The following is an 18366-nucleotide window of genomic DNA, read 5'->3' as shown; positions in this document are numbered from 1 at the left end:
ATATAGCTTCCATTCTTAACGTGGTTGTTGCTGTTGTGGGGTTTAACACCATTTTTCAGCACACGATAGGCTATACATGGCAGCCAGTATTAATGGTGGAGGAAGAACCCGGTAAAACCCCACAAAGAACCACTGACCCACAAGAAGCTACTGGCAAGCGTTCTCACATACCCACATTGGCTGAATCCGAGACCTGAACCCACGCAGACAGGTGAGATGGCAGTGATCCATAACAGACAGCGCTTTAGACCACACGGCCACTCGGGGTCCCTCCATTCTTAATGTAATGTATCTTTAACTATTTTTCATACTGTTTGGTGCATGCATTTGTATCTGTGTTACTAACTCAAGCATAAGTCCATCCGAAAGTCAAAGGATGTGCCCACGTCCATCTGCCAAGGTCAAGTAGTCCTCCATGGTTGAGGGCATAATAAAGATGCAGATAACAAAGGAGGGGGTTAAAATTCAAAAGTGATGTTTACATGTGCTATGGTTCTTTTGGAGGAGAAATGTCATATTTCAAAGTTATCAGTTGTATGTTTAGAAGGATATTTGTTTAGTCAAAGTTTCCTCCAGTACTGCGTATATGTCTTCTTAATAGCATGTTTCTTGTCAAAAATGTACTGCACCCATTAAGATATTCAAGCAGGAAAATAAAAATACCCTAAGGTCATCGAGTGGTCAGACAATAGTAACATTAGCTGTGCTTTCTTCGGTCTTGTCTCATACAAAAGAAGCAATAAAGCAATATCATGCCCTTTTCAGAAGTATTTTTTATATTTTTTACTTTTCATCAGTTAATCATTATTTATAAAATTATATCATTCATGCCTTTTTTCAAAACATGATTAATTAGCAATGCAATTAATTAACATATTATAGGTTATTGTAAGATGGAAAGACAATAAATTGTAACTTGTGAGTATTTATGGTAAATATTCCTCATCACCCATTACATAAAAAAAATACTGAATGAATTACAGAGTAGTAAAAAATAACTCTCTTGTACCCTCGTTACCTTACTTTGATTATCAGTTATTTTGATGTACAGGGGCAAGTTATAGATTAGTATCATGTAGTTAAATTAGTCAGACAGCCTTGTACCTAATGAACTGGGGCCCCATTTGGCCGAGTGGTCTAAAGTGCTCTACGTTAACAGATCACTGCCATCTCACCTGTCTGTATGGGTTCGAGTCTCGGATTCGGAAAATGTGGGTATGTGAGAAAGTTTGCCAGTAGCTTCTCATGGGTCGGTGGCTCTTTCCAGGGTTTTCCTGGGTTCTTCCTCTACCATTAATACTGGCCGCCACGTATAGCCTATCGTGTGCTGAAAAATGGTGTTAAACCCCACAACAACAATTACAGAGGTAAAATATAAGATAAAACTCCTGATGGAAGCATCATAATATTAACTATTTCACTACAACTGATTTCGGATAAGAAGCTTTTACAATACTTATTTGGCAACAATGGATATTTTAGCACATACGAAATACAAATCCAACTGCAAACTGTGCGGAGCCAGTTCTGCTGTCACATTATGGTTGGCAGATCTGGGTCGGTGCAGTTTGTAAGGAGTAATCGGTAGAGCAAACAACATAGACCCTGATCTGATGGTGCATTATGCTACAGCCAAGTAGGATCTTTGTTGCTTGCAGTTGGACTTGTGAGTACTTACAGTATCCAGCAATAAAAATCAATCAGATTTGCTCACAATGAACCTATCTTATCTATGAGGACAATTTCAAGATCTATTCATATATAAACAAGTTCTCTACTCTTATTTGCAAAAACGAAATGAATTTATGTGAATAAAAAGGATATATTGTAATTATATTAGTTATGTACAAAAACAAATTTACGTGAATAAAAAGGATATATTGTAATTATATTCGTTACATATCAATAAAAAGTATATATTGTAATTATATTTGTTACGTATGAATAAAAAGGATATATTCTAATTATATTTGTTATGTATGAATAAAAAAGATATGTTCTAATTATATTCGTTACATATGGATAAAAAGGATATATTGTAATTATATTTGTTATGTATGAATAAAAAGGATATATTGTGATTATATTTGTTAGGTATGAATAAAAAGGATATATTGTAATTATATTAGCTACGTATGAAAACGGATAATATCTGATGAAATTTAATTAACCAGAGCACAATAAACAAGCTAGAATTAATGTTGGAGGCTGTTTTGCGACCTGTGCCATTTGACAATAATGGTTAATGATGTAATATTGTATTGCTATAACAACCACTAAATAACATGGATTCTAAATTTAAAAGTTAATGTTTACAATGAATTCTTCCCTTCTACTGATTGGCATGCCTGAATGGGAAAATCATTTCATCATTCCCCTCAGTAATTAGTTTTTACTGGTAGGCTGCTGAAAAAAATGCTAAGGTGTGACTATAATTTAGACTAAGCTCAGGTGCTAGCCCTGATTTCACATAACAGGATGATTATGTCAAACGAGCCCTAAACAATGAGGAATGCTGTAACACAAAAATAAAATCTAAAAATAATACGATACATCCTTACATTAAAATATACTGGTATTTAGTGAAATCTTTTACGATTTTTAACAACTGGTGATAAAAGGTCATCGATTGTACATTTACCTGACTTACCTACATTTTTAAAAGAAATCAAGTGCATTTAGACATATGAAAACCATCTTTTAGGCACTCACCTGGACACAACATAATAAAATAACAAGCATTACTTAGTTTGCATTTTCCTGAAATAGATGCATTTGAGTGAAATGACATTGACAGCAAGCAACTTTCTGACACTGTCCGAATCATGTTGAATTCTATGTAAAAATCCAATAGGCTGAATTCAATAAACATACTATTTTCTGTTTAAGCTCTAATGCTGCTTTCCACTTCACTGGTCAGCAAATTTCCATAAAAAAAAAAAATCAGAGAAAATATTTGTGAAAATTGTATAAACAGCCAATTAATAAATTATTTTCCAGAAATTATTTAATTAATTAATTACTATTATTAAGCATAATAAATACTGTAAATTTGCACACAAAAAAATTATTTAAAATTTGTACAGTTCAGGATACTTGTATGAACTTTAATTCAGTTCCAAATGTGCTATGATCAATTTTGCAATCAACATCTGCCATGTGAGTTTCAAAAGACAATGCAACCACCACAGACTGTGCACAAAAACTTTACTGGTAACGAAAGGTATAAAATGGTACAATGTGAAATTATGATCACCAAGAGTGGAAGTTCTTCAACTCTTTCAGTGCATTATTCTAATCCATGCACTGCTTAATCATGCAAAAATATTCATAATTATAAGTTGGAAAATCTTACTTGTAAACTTGCTTATCTTGCATATCATTAAATCCAAGTGAAATAATCAGAATTAATATCCAAAATTTAAACGTTTCTGTTGGTGTCATAAACAATAAGTTGCAAACTTGCACATAAGCACTCTTCTGTGAAGAAAACATGAAAAATTACTATCCACCCCTTTCTGGTTATGAAAGATCTCACTAAAAACACTTACAACATTATTAATTTCAATGGACTGTGTTACCAAGAATCATCCATTCATTTGTTGCTGGAAGCCTCTTTTGTTGCTAGAAAGAAAGTGTTGGACTAAATACGCCCCTAACTGTCCTATCAACAAGAGCTTTCAATTATGCTAACTTGTGCTTCTTGCGTGCATCCAACTGGTCTTCTGAGCTGGAGAGAGTTTTTATTAAATTTACACAGCACTGTAACACTGCACTGTGGGAGGTGACAGGATGAGCCTAGCACCTATTAGCGTAGTCTGCAACAGGCCAACTTGAAAATTGGGAGCCCCTGTATTATGAAGAGTCAATAAACCCCCCATCTACTGTTTGAAATATGGCAATGAGTGCTTGAGAACTGATGGAGGATGTAACCATTTATAACTTCTAAAACATAACTACCATTGATTTGCAGGCTTTGTTGTAATAACCTGTAACATGCCTTGATGAAATGCATCATACTTATGAAGTGGCTGAAAGTAAAGGAACAGATGTCTGTTACTGTGGGGGATAGCAGATGATGATTAGGTGAAAGACTTTGTACAATTTTACTGCCTTGTATAATAATGGCCTCCTATCATTTTAAAGAAAATAAAAATATGCTGTATTTACACAGGTCTTCTTTAGTCAACTAATGTATAGCCAGACGTCACTGAAACATATACTGATACCTATTGACCGATGACCAACACTATCACTAGTCAGTGTAAGCATCATGTGATTTACAGGCAAACATGGCAATATCCTGGACATACAGGTGAAATGTCACTTCACCTAGGACATACAGGTGAAATGTCACTTCACCTATCCCACTCCCACTATGTGTACAGTATATGTAATACACAAATTCAAATAACTGTAACATTTGTCAATCATCTTTTATGACATGTTCCTATTGCACTAAAAACAATTACCACTAACCTAAATGCTGTACGCATCACATACAATACTTGGAGTTAACATCATGTGCTATACTCATGATTAATGTGTCATTATCTCTACTTTGGCCATATGTCAGTATATCATGTGCTATACTCAATGTGTCATTATCTCTACTTTGGCCTTATGTCTGCATATCATGTGCTATATACTCAATGTGTGTCATTATCTCTCCTTTGGACATGTCCGTATATCATGTGCTATACTCAATGTGTCATTATCTCTACTTTGGCCATATGTCCGTATATCATGTGCTATACTCAATGTGTCATTATCTCTACTTTAGTCATATGTCTGTATATCATGTGCTATACTCAATGTGTGTCATTATCTCTCCTTTGGACATGTCCGTATATCATGTGCTATACCCAATGTATCATTAATCTCTACTTTGGCCTTATGTCTGCATATCATGTGCTATATACTCAATGTGTGTCATTATCTCTCCTTTGGACATGTCCGTATATCATGTGCTATACTCAATGTGTCATTATCTCTACTTTGGCCATATGTCCTTATATCATGTGCTATACTCAATGTGTCATTATCTCTACTTTGGCATTACATCTGTACATCATGTGCTATATTCAGTGTGTCATTATTTAGAGCCTAACCGGAAATCGCCTTGGACATTCGTCTCGGCCGAATATCCTGTTTTTCGGTACTATTCGGAAGTATTCGCCTTGGCAAATAATACGCACACAAATGGTTACAAGTAAAATAATTCCATAAATATCAAACTTTAAAAAAAGAGTTTTTCAATACATAATAATTTAGTTAAAAATAAATTATAATTACAAAAACAGTTAACATTCCATTGGACTTCATGAATCATGATTGATGATAATTTATTTAACTCAATTTCCTTTAGTAATTTCACTAGCATTCCCCAGGTGGCGTAACTTTTCTGCTTCCGGTAAATATTTGAGTGTAGAGACGCCATTTGTAAAAAAATCTTAACAAAATTTAATTATTACATATTCAAAATAAAATTAATAAATAATATATATATATATATATCAAAATACTCATTGCAAAATGTCTACTCCGAAGCAAGATTTGGAACTTTTTCACTATAAATGCTGTGGACGAATCAAAGGCAAATTGTGATGTCTGCAATGAAAGGCTAACACGAGGCGGCAAAAATGCTCGTTCGTATGGAACTTCAGCTCTAATAAATCACCTTCGATCCTTCCATCACTCTGAGTATGATGAATACACCAGATCCACAGAGAGCCACAAAAGAAAGAGAGATGATGAAGAAGACTTAAAGAGGAAACACTCACAACAAGGTAACCTCGATTACTTTATAGAGAAAATGACACCATTCAGACAAAATGATCCACGCAAGCATGCAATAACTAAATCAAAAGGAGAAATGATAGCAGTTGATATGCAACTGTTTTGTTTGGTTGAAGATATTGGCTTCACTCGACTCATGAACGTGCTGGAACCACGATATAAGCTCCCTTCGGCCATGCACTTTTCTCGTACTATAATACCGACATGTACTTGTCAGTGAAAGCCATCATTCAAGAAAGGGTTGAAAACTACTACTTGGTTCGTGCCTGGATCTGGCAAATAGTACATCCAAATACTTGGATTCGGTACTCGGTGAAAATTATCTACTCGGTTAGGCCCTATCATTATCTCTACTTTGGCCATATGTCCGTACATCATGTGCTATACTCAATGTGTCATTATCTCTACTTTGGCCATATGTCCATATATCATGTGCTATGCTCAATGTGTCATTATCTCTACTTTGGCCATATGTCAGTACATCATGTGCTATACTCAATGTGTCATTATCTCTACTTTGGCCATATGTCCATATATCATGTGCTATGCTCAATGTGTCATTATCTCTACTTTGGCCATATGTCAGCACATCATGTGCTATACTCAATGTGTCATTATCTCTACTTTGGCCATATGTCAGTTCTACTTTGGCCATATGTCCATATATCATGTGCTGTACTCAATGTGTCATTATCTCTACTTTGGCCATGTCTGTTCATCATGTGCTATACTCAGTATGTCATCATCTCTACTTTGGCCATATGTCCATATATCATGTGCTGTACTCAATGTGTCATTATCTCTACTTTGGCCATGTCTGTACATCATGTGCTATACTCAATATGTCATCATCTCTACTTTGGCCATATGTCCATATATCATGTGCTATAGTCAGTATGTCATCATCTCTACTTTGGCCATATGTCCATATATCATGTGCTAATGTCCATTCCTGTATACCTAAAATATTTCCTCACTTATCACTAAAATAGCTCGAGTACATGAACAGTATTTTCTTCTTTCCAGAAAGACATTTGATTTTTTTTATATCTTTCTTGAAGTGTCATGTAAAACTGTTTGTAACACATGCAAGAATAGGATAATCGATATTGGGAGTTTAAAAATTATTTTCCTCCAAGTTAGGACAGGTTTTGAGATACCAACAAAAACAATGACCTGGCACAGAATCAATGTACAGATGACTGCCAACCTGTCTGTAAAATGTTAACACTTTTCATTTACCTTTCTGCTGACCAATATTATTTATATATGATGTCATAAAAACATGGCAGAAGACTTGACGCCTGACTTGGTGAAGAGTCACTGATACTTTCATGGTCCATGCTATTCACATGTACAAATTCAAACCCTCACAACTTCAAAATTTCTCATTTATTTACCATTTTCATAATATACTGAGATTTCATTGTATTGATTATAGATGTTTTGTGATAATGAAGACCTTTTGACTTTTGCATCAATTAAGGAGGCAGAGTTTCATGTATCTCTGCTTGAGGTTCATCAATTAATCATTCCATTCACAAAACTCATTTTAAGACTTGTTACTCAATGTTCAGAAATTACACTCATTTCGAGCAAAACTTTGAAAATGGAGAGAATGCTTCATGGAAGATTTCTGCAGGTACAGTTAGTTATAATTAAATTTCCTTTCATTATATCCTAAAAAACATTCTGTCACTGGCATGATCTTTTATTATTATTCACAGAGGTATTATGAGACAAAAAAACATTAACTCATATGATTCACGAAATTCTTAACTACTTTACTGCTATGATTCTATTGTTCTTTAATCTATTGTCTTTTTCTGACTTTCAAAACACAACGGCATAGGAATTATATCCCTTTTCTTGAATCTGCTTCTTTTAACTTTATAGACATTCCACAATACCTTGTGTCAGTCGGTTTCCCTACATGAAATAACTGTCACATTCACAATCTTCAAATTAAGAAGTCAGATAATAGAATGAAATATTTGTTTACACAGGTGAAAAAGAGCCCCAGAAATAACTGACTCACTAGTGGGCGAAAATAATTTCCAGGAATTTAAGTCTATTTTTTCCTTTTTGTTGTAGAGTATTGAAACCATCTCTGATATTCTTCAGCAATAACAAGATTTTCAAATTAGGTGTTGTGGTACACATATTTTTTGTCTGCTTGGTCTTCATTCATTTAGGATGGGTGAAACATCAGACAGAACAAATAATAACTTCTTACATTATTATTGTCAGTTTGGGCAGACTAATGCACTGAACTATCATTTGTGTGATTAAGAAACAAATGTCCAACAATATAATAAAAATACCACTAGACCTAAATCAATTAAGACACCAATCATTACACTTGTCAGAACAAAAAGAAGACATATGCCCTATAAAAAACAAGAGTATTTCAAACTACACATGTTATGTTGGTCTCATGACCTTTTCAAGCAAGTGAGTGTGAGTGAGTGAGCACGCAAGCATGTATGTATGTATGTATGTATGTATGATGTGTGTGTATGTATGTATGATGTGTGTATATGTATGTATGTATGTATGTATGTCTGTCTGTCTGTATGTATGTATGTATGTATGTATGTATGTAGGTCTGTCTGTCTGTATGTATATATGTGTGTATGCATATATGTCTATCTGTATGTATGTATGTATGTATGTATGTATGGATGTATGTACATAAATTGTTGTTGTTGAAGGGTTTAATGCCATTTTTCAGCACAAGATAGGCTATACATGGCGGCCAGTATAACTGGTGGTCAGGAAGAACCCAGAAAAAACCACCCACCCACGGGAAGCTACTGGAAAGCTTTCTCACATAGTCACATTGGCCTAATCTGAGACTTGAACATAATCAGACAGATGAAATGACAATAATTCGTAATGGTGAGCGCTATAGACCACTCAGTCACTCAGGGTTTTACGTATGTGTGTAATCATTACAACTTGTAATGTATCCTTAAAATGGTGTTGGTCAGAAAATAATGTATACATGAGACAAAAATTGTTCTTTTCTTGTTAGTTCTCTTGAGAAAGGAATTGCAGATTGCAATAGAGTCGGGGCTGGTTTCACACCAGTATAATAATAATGATTAATAATAATAATAATAATAATAGTAATAATAATAATAATAATAATGAGGACTTTGTATAGCGCCTAATCTTTAGAAGCTCTAAGCGCTTTACAACATTAGACAACACAACATTAGACAACACCTATAACATAAAAAAACATATAATGATATGATTACAAAAAATAAACACCATGAAATTAGAAAACATAAAAAACATACTGATAATATTTTTAAGAGCACTCTTGAATGGAATCACTGTGTCTTTGTGTGTAAGTTCAGTGGGCAATTCATTCCATGTTGCTGGGCCTTGGTATGCAAAAGAACACTGTCCATATGACTTCGTTTTCATAGTGGGAATAATGAGTATATGATTGTCAGAAGGTGAGTGTAAGTATCTTGCTGGTGGGTACACATGGGGGAGGTCTGATGGTATGTTGGACTGGGATAACAGTAAATAATTACCCTCCACAAAATACTGCAGGGGGTTAAAAGTGCAAGCCATCAACAATGATTGCTCCAGGTCTGTGATGTAGAAATAATGTCTGGTAACAGTGGAAAAAGTTAATGTGCAGAAACTGTTTTCTGCTTCCAGTCAGTGACCTTGAGTTTCAACTTTCTAATCTGAAATCAGGTGGATTCTTCCTTGCAGTACGTTTAGGTCATCAATGCAGTTTAGTAATAAAGGCTGTCGGCACACTGACACTTAACCGTCTGACTCAATTCTTATCCAAAGTGCAAGGTGCAACATAGTCTGGCAAAGAAGATGGTGGACAGCTGCACAGGAACAAAATTTGCAACACAATAAAAAAATAGTGAACACTTTTTTTGTGCATTAGCATAACTTCGTAATATGACCAGTCATGTAATCTAAATTCATTATAATTATAAATGCATCCTATTTTTATTTCGCTTGATAGAAAAATGCTTAACAAATATATAAAATATTTTGATAAGCAATTACCAAAATGTGGAGCATTTCTGTTTTAAATGATTCTGCAAGACTTGATGTACTACTGTGTTATTTGATATGCAACATAACTGTTAACTATGTCAAGGGAGGTAATCCATGACCAATCATTTTCTCTCATGAAAGAATTTGATGTCCCTCCCACACACATTCTTGACTGACTTTCCACAGTCAAAAGGTACAGAAAGACCAATATAGTGTGTGTGTGTGTGTGTGTTTGTTTGACTTTTGATTTATAATGCAACTTTAACAACTGTTCAGTCATATTGTCAAGATATTGGCAGTGTGGCAGTTTATAGTGATGTCTAGCACTGGGGCATCACACCGCAGACATGCAGCATGATGTCCCACCCAGTCACATTATCCTGACACCTGGCTGACCAGTCCTAACACTAACCTCTTAATGCTAAACACCAAATGAGACAGCTGCTGGTACCAATTTTATAAGTCTTTGGTATAATTCTGCCAGGGTTCGAACCTGTGACCTCCCGCATCTGAGGTGTATGTTCTAACCCAGAGGTTCCCAAACCATGGCCCGCAGGCAACTTGTGGCCCGTCAGCTCTCATAAAGTGGCCCGTGATGCCTCTATATTTACTATAATGTATTTTAATAATTTCAACAATTTATTGATGTTCAAATAAATAAATAATAACTAGACGAAAGTTGCAATAATGCGCGATCTACAGTATTCTAGAGTTTAGAATGTTATTTCTAAGAAGTCTGTCATTTTGGTCGAGCACTCGGAGCTCCATCGGCGTTCGATAATTCACTCTGCACGTGTTTGTTGTGCTCGGATATAATTATCGAATGCGCCCCTTGAGTTAGCAAACGAAACATTTGGAAATACCCTTTTCCCAGCCTTGTCGACCAATCAGAGTGCACAAGACGCCATGATGTCATCTGTTACAACTGTTTAGCAGTCTGCAGTTTCGTGCTGAAATTAGATTTTTCAGATACAAATTTACCGTTAAAGCCGATAAGCATGAACGTAGATAACGTAGAATCAAACAATGCTAATAAGCAAAAATGTGAGAACATTGCTTGTCGTGAATTCAATGCAAATTGGACGGAGAAATTTATGTTTGTGCCTAGTCGTAGTGGTAAACCGGTTTGCTTAATTTGCGGATTTGATTTAAAACCGAAAATGACTGCAGTGCAGGACTGACACTGACTGCTTTTAAAGTTTTAGAATATGGTTGCTGAAAGTTAATATATTTAAGAATGATATTACACAACTTTTATAATTTTATAAACATTGATAAACATTTATAATTTTATAACGTTGTGGCCCACTTAGTTACCGAAAATAGTAGATATGGCCCTCTACTTGAAAAGCTTGGGAACCACTGTTCTAACCAATATAGAAAGTGCCTTATTTTAGAAATACAAACTATTTCTAATCACAAAATGCCAACAGCATGCAGCATTACCAGAGGCCATGTTGGAGGAGATCCCTCTAAGTCAACCTGATGCCTTTTTATAACGAACGCAACATTTATTATATCGTAAATATTGTCTGAATAGCCAAAATGCAAAACATCAAGGCATGATTTTAGGAAACCATTCTTGAAATTCCCAAAATAATTTTCGTGTATCCTTTGATCATTTTATCTGTAGTACAATTGTAAATATAATCCTTCATTGGATAAGAGAATTCACTTTGCACTAGCCATACAATTATTGTATTCTTTCGAACAATGTTTTTACTGTAGCAGAAGCATAAAAACTGCATTAGAACAAAAGATTGTCAAGTTTGATCAAATTCTGAAGAGTGCATGGTTTTAGAGCAACAGTCTTCTAAAAGGTTTAGGTTTTCAAAAAAGGCTACCAACTTTAAGCCACCATGTAGGCTGGCGTTAATCATATTACTTCCATTACATGTTTTACATTCAATCTTGTATCAAGCAAGGTCCTGCTAAAGCTTATGATAATTACACAGCAGCACATATGGTTCTCATTGATCCAGAATGAGTGGCATTCTATCATGTTTGCTCAGTATCATGTTGCCATGCCTTTATGGGAATATGGCCTTCTGTTAATGGACCATGCTGACAGGCATGAACAGTTTTTGGGATAATTAAACCTGGGGATATATATGTAAACCATATTTTTATAATCTTTCTCCAGAAAGTGTGATTATTGGAGTGAACATGACTAATTAATGCCCCCTTATTACATACTGCCCTAAATCTGTTGGTACATTTTGTTTCATAATGACAAAGCTGGAATCCTATGTATTGCATTAGATAGTGACAAATGAACGTAACGCCAAAATGATATATGTCATTTCAGATAATCTCACCTATGAAAAGTTGAATAACAAGCCATGTTTCCTTTCAAAAATGCATTGCAGCAACCCAGACACTACAGCTGCAAACATAGCAACAACTATACAAATCACTTTCACTGCTTCAGGAATTTTATATAGGTCTCATGATTTAACCAGCTATGTCCAAAATGAAGTAATCAAAGGCAACATCTGCCATTAAAGAGGACCAAGTGGTCCTGATTTCACTCACTTTTCTTTCATATCTGATCTAACAGTCAACAATTCACTAAGTTGACTTGTGGGCCATTGTGGTAACAAAACCCAATGCATATGCCCAAATTGAACAGGATATCAATTGTACCTACTTTAGTCCGGTTTACAAAACAATTTCCAAAGATAATGGTATCACTAATATGCATAATCTCCTGCTCACATTTAAAGTCATCCAACAGCTTTACGATAAAAACTTAATTTACTGATTTTTATCAAAACTGGATTGAAATTTTTTCGTCTCTAGATCTTGAGAGGTAACATGTTCAGCAAAAAGATTCAAGAACATCTCAATAAAATGTGCAGAACCTAAGATAATAATCATATAAACTTTTATTTACCAACTTTGAGCAAAATCATACCAGTTGACATTCTCCAGTGTTAGCAAGATCAGATAAGATATTACCTCATAAATATGCATAGGTCTTACTGAAAAATCACACTTAAAGACAGTGGCCAATTTACCAAGTTTTATAAAATAAATTACATCAAAAATGCAGTCTAAGAGTGGTAAATCATGATACAAACTCATTACAAAAATATGCACTGGTTTTGCATATAATAAGACTCATCAAATCTTAACATTAACCTATTTACCTTAAAAATGGGTCAGAAACACAGACTCTCGCTTGGTTAGAAACTCTATTACATAATGATCCTAAACATAATGAAACTCAGTGAAAATCTTTACGATACATGATTTCCCAAGTATGTTGACAAACTCATCCAATCAGATGCAAAATAACTTAATACCCATACATGTTGCTCGTAAAATACACCCAACTACAAGTATTTAAATCTTGACAATCTGAGTCTATTACTAAGTTTAATAATAATCATTGAAAAGCTATACCATTCGCTAAGTACATATATATGGCCCATACAATAAACTGTATATACTTGCTTATATGACGAGTGCAACTGCAAACTGCACAGATTCGTATCTGCTGTCACAAATGAGCTGGCAGATCTTGATCTGTGCAGTTTATAAGGGAGTAATCAGTACAACAAAACTAAATAGACCATGATCTGCATGTTACGGCATATGAGGCTCTTGTTGTTGGACTCAACTTAAAAGTGAGTTTAAATGGTAGATGTGACTTGAACACAAAAATACTTCATTCAAAACACTCAAAAATATGGAACAAATTCTAAGCATAATTTGAATCACAGGCAACATCCATTAACCACTTTATTCTTTGTTTCAACCTCCAGATCTGCAAATAAAGCAAATATTAGAAAGATTTCAGCGAAATTAAGTCCAGATTTAAATGTTTGAAGATACTGAAGGTTGTAGATTTTACAACATCAAGGTTGATACTACAAGTATAAGCAATACAACTCCTGTAAACCAGTGCACATTGAGGGAGGCGTTTTACAGCCTCAAGCATAGATGATCAATGCTAACAGTCGCTAACATTTGCAATGCAAAAACAGATGGTTTCAAAATTTGATTCACCAAGACAGCAGAAACACTACAAAAGACTCCAAGTCCCACCTGCCAAATGTGTTTACTAGGCCATGCACTACAGTAGGTTTACAAGTTGCTAATATCTCTGGGAGATTTCAGGAGTCCCAAGTACCTTGAAATTTGTGGTATGTTTCTGTGAGATACTTATCCATCATAGCAGAGGAATCATTAAAGTCCTTTGTGAAATGACTGTATCATAATGATCATCCATTTTCAGGGAGTATTGATGACAAGATTTTTAAGACATCAAGGCATATTGGATATGTGACTGGCACCATTTTTATTTAGGATAAGTGGTTATCATAAGAAGACTATTGGTGAAAACTCCATGTTGATATAGTCATCAATGGGAGGAGAAGAGATAATAATATTTTCAAGATAGCAAATTGGTCACACTGAAGGTTTGTCATTTTCATGAAGGCCCTATTTGACACTACAAATTCCTTTTTTTTAACACATTGACCCCAAGCGACGAGTTAACGTGGCAGGAGGTAGTAGCCTACTGCTGAGCTCTGTAGCGTCATGGTCATGCAAGATACACTAAAGTGGGTGGTATTATAGAAAAGTAGACAGATGTAGCTCTACAAAGATACTAAATAATCTGGAATATCTAGTTGCACTACAAAATACAGATAAAAAAACTAATTTTTTGGACCCAATTTTTTTCTACCCAAAATTCGCCCGTGGTCGAAATCCGATTTTGTTTCTGGATTTTAGACTTTTTGGTCTCAGATCTACGGCAAACCAGTATGAACTGAAAACAGACAGATGAACGTTTACAAAAAGTAGGATAAGATGGGCAGTTGGTATAAAGAGTGGTCTCGATACAAAAATAATGGCTTCGTTTAGCACAGCAACAAAAAAGAACTCCAATTTTTACCCTTCTGCTCATGCACAAGCCAAACAGCCAATGAAAAAATGATGTTTCTAACAGAACTAGGCAGTATGTTATTGAAAGATCACCTGGGATTTGGTGTTTTCGGATCTATTCAGAAATAGCTTTCAAAATGTGTTTCCTACTCAATTTTCAGGTGAAAATGACAAAAACCTCCATGGGTTAATGTGTTAATGAACACCCCATTTCAAAATCACTTTCCAGAAGAGTAGCGAAAACATGATTTTTAAGATGGCTGCATACTGGCCATCAGATCAACAACCAATGCTGAAATGAGCACTCATTCAATAAAAGTAGTGTTGACAAAATTTTCAAGTCAACCATTGTGACAAGACATGTACAATATCAGATTAGCACCATCTTCATTTTGGATCAACAAGAAATCTTCTGGTAAAACACCAAGTCAATAAGACTTTCCATTCAGGAAGAGTGGTGACGATGACAAGACTTTCTAGATGGCTGATGTGACGGCTATATTTGATCTCACATGGACACCATTTTCATTTAGGACCAACCATACATCATGAGGACTTTTGATGAAAATCAAATGTTAATACGACTTTCTGTTCAGAAAGAGTAGCAATAACATAATTTATAAGATGACTGCTGTGGTGGCCATATTTATATCTGGCCATTTTCTTAAGGACCAGCTAGACATCATAACAAGTCTTTTATTAAAAACTACATGTTGATATAACCAACACTTCCAAAGGAGTAGCTATAATATGATATTGAAGATGGCCACTGCGGCAGCCATATTGAATGTCACATTAGCCCCACATTTATAAGACTAACTGGAAATAATAGGAAGTTTTTGGGTGAAAACCCCATGTCAATATAACTTTCTTTATAGGTGGATTTGTGATGAGAGGTTTCTCAATATGGTTGACATGGTGGTCATATTGAATGTCATATTGGCAACATTTTTATTTATAACCAGCTTGTGACAATAAGAAGTCTTTTAGTTTAACCCATGTTGATTGAATCCCATCCAGGCATGAGGAGTAGTGATAAAAGATTTGGCGGTGGCCATATTACACATCAGATTTGTATCTATTTCACTGAGGAACAACTAGGCTTCTTAAGTCTTTTAGTGAAAACACCTTGTTGATATGACCAGGAGAATCGGCAATAGCAAGATTTGTGATGGTCATGTTGGATGTCGGTGGAGTACCATTTTCGTTTTTTGACCAATTAGACATGGGATGAATGTGAGTGTAAAGTTTCATGGCAATTCTCCAAGTAGCTTAGGAGGAGTAGCAATAACAAACCTTTGATAGCTGTGTGTGTGTGTGTGTGTGTGTGTGTGTGTGTGTGTGTGTGTGTGTGTGTGTGTGCAAATGAACAACAGACCATCCCTAAAGCTCTTCTGATTTGTGACCAGCAGAGTTAAAAAATGAACTACCTGTTTTTGCTAGTGACATTGTGGATTTATGTTTAAATTTTATTTCAAAAATATAAAATCTGCGTGTAGATAATGAAGACTGCCTCATTTTTAAAGGTGACAATATTACAACTATCAAATGCTGCTAGTACTAAAACAAGTTAATTTCCAGTGCTGCAATTATAAATGAACTGTGCTTTCTTAAATCATTAAAGTCAAAATTAAATATTCAGAACACTTGTGCTTAAAATATTCAAGATACAAATTTGTGAGCTCAAATTAAAAATTAAAAAGTAAAAGATATAATTTTACCCAAAAAATTTAGCTTCAGTACTTTTTCTACTGTGTGCAATTAAGAAAACCAATTGTTATCATGTGCATGTTTCAACCAACATATGTAGAAATTGGTTTACAAACATTTTGATCAAGAGCAAATTCTGTACAACTTCAAAGACTCCTCTTTTACCTATTTTTTTCAAAATATGATGCTCAAAAGGTGTAAACAAAAATTACACTCCAAAAGTTCAAATAAATTACTCTAATGAATTCTTGCACTTTTTGCAAGCAACAAGAAGTTTTTCATTTCTCTTTTAATGATGACATTGTGAAGCTTACAAAATAGGTGCATACTTCTCCTGCCCAAGTCTCTAGTTAGATCAACCAGGCTTTTTTTAAAATATTTCTCTTAGATTGCTACCAATGGAGTCTTTATTACTGGCTGACATATTGGCTTCTGGGTTGGATGAATGAAACCCATACACAACACATTCACAACTCATTTGCACATGCGACTTCATGCTGTTGAGCAGTTTTGAAAAGGTTGTTTAAAGGTTTCTATATGTTTACTTACTGTCGTACTTGATGTCCATCTGTAAAAAATTTTAAAAAGTCCTTCATGTCAGGTTGTTTTATGTCAAATTTGTTTTTGTTTTGTTTAGTGTTTTCTTTGAAGGAGTCATTAAAAGGTTTTACTTTATTTAGTAATGGCAGCCATACTTGATCAAAGATTGGAATTATTTGTACAAACATAAAAGTTCCTCAAGGGAGGATGCATTCTGTTAAATCTGACATAAAAAAAAAAATTAAAGATCATTTTGAGAACACGTCAGTTCATGTTTTTTTTCCTACCTTTGTAATGAAAGCTATGGTAATAATAATAATAATAATAATAACAATAATAATAATCATAATAATGAAAACTTTGTATAGTGCCTAATCTTTATAAGCTCTAAGCACTTTACAACATTTGATAATACCTATACCATAAAAAAACAATGATATGATTATAAAAAAAACCACCATGAAAATAGAAAACAGAAAAACATGCTGAAAATATTTAAGGTAGGAAACATTATTAGGTCTTTAAGTTCGTTCTTGCTGTCAAAATAAGTGAGTTTTAAGAGCACTCTTGAATGGGATCACTGTATCTTTGTGTCCAAGTTCAGTGGGCAATTCATTCCACATTACTGGGCCCTGGTATGCAAAAGAACGTTGTCCATATCACTTCATTTTCATAGTGGGAATAATGAGTATACAACTGTCAGAAGACGAGGTAAGTATCTTGCTGGTGTGTACACATGGGTGAGGTCAGATAGGTATGTTGGACTGGAGTCCGTAAGTGAAACGTAGCACAGAGAATACATTTTGTGTTTTATTCTGGATTGAATGGATAGCCAGTGTAGGGTACAGAGCAGCTGGGAGATGTGCTCTGATCGTGGTACTCTATGATCCAAGCAGCTGTGTTTTTAACTTTCTTAAGTTTCTGGAGTAGATACTGAGGTGAACCAGACAGAATCGAGTTACAATAGTCCAGTCTTGAAAGTACTAATGAACACATAAGTGTTTAGTGGCATCAACTGAAAGATATTTGCAAGTCGAGCTGATGCATCTCAGCTCAAGATATACAGCCTTGCATATGTTTATGACATGTTGGTGCAATGTGAGAGTACTGTCCAGAGTAACACATAGGTTTCGTACTGACTCCGTGAATTTAAAGGATGTGAATGAGAACGTCTTTGTGTTGTGATCAGAATGGCCTCAGTTTTATCATCATTCATCTGCAGCTTGTTACATGTCATCCATGATTTCACCTCTCTACACCTTGGATGGTAGCATCAACTTCAGTTGGGTGGCTAGATTTGTATATCTGGGTGTCGTCAGCGTAAAATTGGTGAAACACTGGATGATAAACAATGACACTTGAGAAAAGCCGAGTGTATAG

The 18366-nt window shown here is 34.9% G+C and overlaps 1 protein-coding gene across 11 annotated transcripts in view; it reads right to left on the bottom strand.

Moving 5' to 3' along the window:
* Positions 1 to 18366, bottom strand: part of LOC149792818 (poly(rC)-binding protein 3-like) — a 274568-nt gene that overhangs the window by 143161 nt on the left and 113041 nt on the right. Inside the window, exon 1 of one of the 11 annotated variants that reach the window (XM_089971277.1) lies at positions 3552 to 3774. The exons of 8 other annotated variants lie outside the window; for them this stretch is intronic. The gene's annotated coding sequence lies outside the window, so the exon portion shown is untranslated. 2 more of the 11 variants (XM_089971282.1, XM_089971281.1) reach the window with 2 other exon arrangements.

Source organism: Sinohyriopsis cumingii, chromosome 9, assembly GCF_028554795.1.
Source record: "Sinohyriopsis cumingii isolate HCF-2022 chromosome 9, ASM2855479v2, whole genome shotgun sequence".
Taxonomy (NCBI): Eukaryota; Metazoa; Mollusca; class Bivalvia; order Unionida; family Unionidae; genus Sinohyriopsis; species Sinohyriopsis cumingii.
Note: the sequence above shows the minus strand (reverse complement) of the source record. Positions and strands in the feature narration are given on the sequence as shown.